Below are 3,890 nucleotides of genomic sequence, written 5' to 3'. Positions count from 1 at the left end.
TTTCAACCTTATTTTTCTCTTATTTTACTTAATTGTCTATCCTCTAAATAATTCCTAAAAATGGTTCTAATAACTATCTTTTACCCATCTTCCACGATTTCCAACTGATCTTCTATGCATCACTCTTTCTTCTGACTCTGATGATGAGATCCACACATTGACTCACTTGCTCAGGCCTCTTGAGGGATGGTTGAATGTCGCCATGGTGATAATGTACCAGCACATGGCCCTACTGGGAATGGGGTAGGTGAGGCACCTATGGAGGTGAGGGACACCTCTGGAAGAATGAGTTCAGAGCCTGTTAGTTGTGAAACAGTTTAATTCACAGTTGCAAGGAGCCCTGGTGGTGCTGTAGGATAAACACTAGTTCACAGGACTGCAAAACACAAGGTCGGCACTTTAAACCCACAAGCTGCTCCCTGGAAACCCTATACAGAATTGTTAGGATTCAACAACTGTTAACAACAATAATTACTAACTGAAAGGTAAGCAGTTGAAACCCACCAGCTTCTCCTTGGGGGAAAGATGAGGCTATCTTTTCCATAAAGATTGACAGCCTTAGAAAGCCCATACAAGGTCACCAAGAGTCAGAATTGACTTGATGGTGGTGTGACATGGAGTTGGCTCTGACTCATAGAAACCCTGTGTAGGGCTTCTACAGCTATAAATCTTTATGGTAACAGAAAGCCTCATCTTTCTTCCACAGAACTACTGGTAGTTTCGAACTGCTGACCTTGAGGTTAGCAGGCTGACTCACAACCACTATGCTACCAGAGCTCCTTAACTTCATGGCAGTGCTTATTTTTATTTTCAGGGAAAGTAACTCTGATGGTGTAGTGATTAAGCATGTGGCTACAGCCCAAAAGATTGGAGGTCACTATGGATTGGAATTAACCTGAAGGCAATGGGTCATTTCTTTTTACTGCAGGAAAATAAATCTTGTTTTTTCAGCTGTTTTCTCTGTATTTCAAGGAAAGGGTAGTCCGATTCAGGTACAGAAATACTGCTGTATCACCTCCATGTTAATGAGCTAGGTGATATGTGTGTTGTACTATAATAAGGCTTTCAAATAAACTAGGTTTATCATTAGTTTCTGTGTCTTCTATTTGTAGAGGTAGTTTGGGAGTAATTAGTGTTTGGGGGAAATAATTATTAGCAACCTCATTATATCAAAGTGTCCTAATATAGAACAAACAGTCCAGCCATTTCTTCACAGTCTGATTTTAGATAAATTTTGTTAAGGGATGTCCCCACAGAAGCTAAAAATCTAGGGAAACTTGCTTTATTAAGAGACCATCATTAAGGATGGAGTAACTGATTCACAGCTGTGGCCTGGCATCAAAAATAGTATCTCAAAATCTTCAATACAGGTTTGATTCTAGGATTCACGTTATAAACTTTTAGAAAACAAAAACTAAATGATGTTCTCTTTAATGCTGAAATAGTCATTTTAATAATATTCTCAAATGGCTGCAGAAGAATCATTTATTGTTCAGACTGAGAAAGAAGAGAAACACTGGCTCAAAAGGCTAAGGTTAAGGGAAGGATCTGAAGTTGTAAAATTCATTTAACATTCGAAAATGCAGGGAGTAAAATAATATTAAACCATATGGTTTTAAAATCTTTTGTAATTTTAATTTCAATGATTTGGGGGTGAGGAATAAAATTAACACTTTACATACACGCCATCACTTTACATACTTTCTTCTCTTCTACATATATGTGTGTCTTATGTCTCAAACTGGACATTAAGTTCTTTCCACTTCTTTTCTAAGGCGATTGTCTAGCATGTTGTGATAGTGAATCATTCCTACTCATAGTAACCCCATGCACAACAGAACAAAATGCTGCTCAGTCAGGCAACATCCCTATAATTGCTGCTTATTTTAGCCAATTGTTGTAGCCACTGTGTCAATCCATCTCATTTAAGGTCTTCCTCTTTTACACTGACACTTTACTATATGTACTCCAGGGACTGGTCTTTTTTGATGATATATCCAAAATACATGAGTTGAAATCTTGCCATCCTCACTTCCAAGGAGCTTTCTGGCTATATTTCTTCCAAGACAGATTTGTTACATTCTTCTGGAGTCCATGATAGTCAGTGTTCTTTGCTAACACCACAATTAAAATATATCAGTTCTCCAATGCTGCCTGGTCCTGGGCTAACCTCACAATTGTTACCACACTTGATGCTGCCACCTTACCAAACATGATATCCTTCTCCAGCAACTGGTCCCTCCTGACACTATGTCCAAAGTATGAGAGACTAAGTTTGGTCATCCTGAGCACTCTGGCTGCACTTCTTCCAACACAGATCTGTTGGTTCTTTTGGCAGCCCATGGGACTTTCAAGAAGAATGAAGTCCTTGACACTATCAATCTTTTCTCTGTTGATAAGAATGTTGTTTATTGGTCCAGTGGTGAGGATTTTTGTTTTCTTTACATTGAGATGCAATCCATAACAAAGGCTGTGGTCTTTGATCTTTATTAGTAAATAATTTAAGTCCTCTTAGTATTTGATAAAGAACTGATGGTACTTAAATAAGACGTAATACGTCCAAGTAGCACTGAAGGAATCTACAGATTACAAATTAAAATCTTTCAACAAACTGATCCAGCACTGGAGGCACTCACTCATTTATGCCAAGAAATTTACAAGATCTTTACCTTGCCAAGCAATTGGAAAATATCCATATTTGTACCATTTCCGAAGAGAGGTGACCCAACAGAATTTGGAAATTATTGACAACATCATTAGGGTCACTATATGAGAGTCAACTCGATGACAACAACATACTTCACCACATTCATGGATATGTTAGCAGCAAAAGTGAATATATCTGGGGAACTTTTAAACAAATGATACGTTGATTCGACTCTTAAGTGTTCTGATATAATTGGTCTGCTGGTCTCATATATCAGGTCCGTAGGTTCCTCTAATGACAAGCCAGAGTCTACAACCTCCATTCAGTAGTTTGTTTCAAATCTCCAAAGACTGTTTTAGGAGTTGTAATTAGGGACTACAACTGACCCTGACATGAATGTTGTAAGTACCAGGGAACTAGCATACATTCTTTTTATTGACTGTTAAATTTGTTTAGTTGAAAATTAGTGGTCTCTGCTGGACTACAAACTACAAGGTCAACAGTCCAAACCTACCAGCTGCTCCTCAGACCATATGGTATTTAATAAACAACAATTTTTCATCATCAGGGTTTCAAGGAATTGTCTATTCATATCCTTTGCCCATTTTTCTTTGAGTCCCTGTTAGTTTTTTTATGTATTTCCCTCTCCCTGCTTGTATATTTCCCTCCTTCTCACCCAATCTATCATGTTTCTACCCATAACCTGTGAATTACTGTCCCCTCCCTCCCACCCGTGGTAATACCAAATAATTTTTCTTTTAGTATGGAACTATTTTCTTAACTTTTTACAATAATGGTTTTATGCAATATTTGTCCTTTTGTGACTGACTAATGTCACTCAGCATAATGTACTCAATGTTCATACATGTTATGAAGTGTTTTTGCAGCATCCTCCTTATTCTTCAAGGTAGCATCATATTCCATTTTTTGTGTGTACCAAAGTTTGTTTATCCATTATTCCATTGATGGGTACTTAGACTGTCTTTATCTTTTTGCTACTATGAATAGTGCTGTGATGAACCTTGGTGTGCATATATCTACTCATGTTCTGGCTAATATATCTTGTGGATATATACCAAGTAGAGGAATTGCTGAATCATAAGGTATTTTTATTTCCAACTTTCTGAGGAAATGCCACACCATTTACCAGAGTTGTTGAACCATACAATAGTCCTTTCAGCAATGTAGGAAGGTCCAAGTTTTTCCACACCCTCACCATTATTTGTTGTCTTTTGTTTTTTTT

At 37.6% G+C, this 3,890-nt stretch overlaps 1 pseudogene; it reads left to right on the top strand.

The window, feature by feature from the left end:
* The first annotated feature begins 202 nt into the window (after window positions 1-202).
* The window catches only part of LOC102841275, a 131,781-nt pseudogene continuing 128,093 nt past the window's right edge, over window positions 203-3,890 (top strand).

This window comes from Chrysochloris asiatica, unplaced genomic scaffold (genome assembly GCF_000296735.1).
Source record: "Chrysochloris asiatica unplaced genomic scaffold, ChrAsi1.0 scaffold00189, whole genome shotgun sequence".
Taxonomy (NCBI): Eukaryota; Metazoa; Chordata; class Mammalia; order Afrosoricida; family Chrysochloridae; genus Chrysochloris; species Chrysochloris asiatica.
Note: the sequence above shows the minus strand (reverse complement) of the source record. Positions and strands in the feature narration are given on the sequence as shown.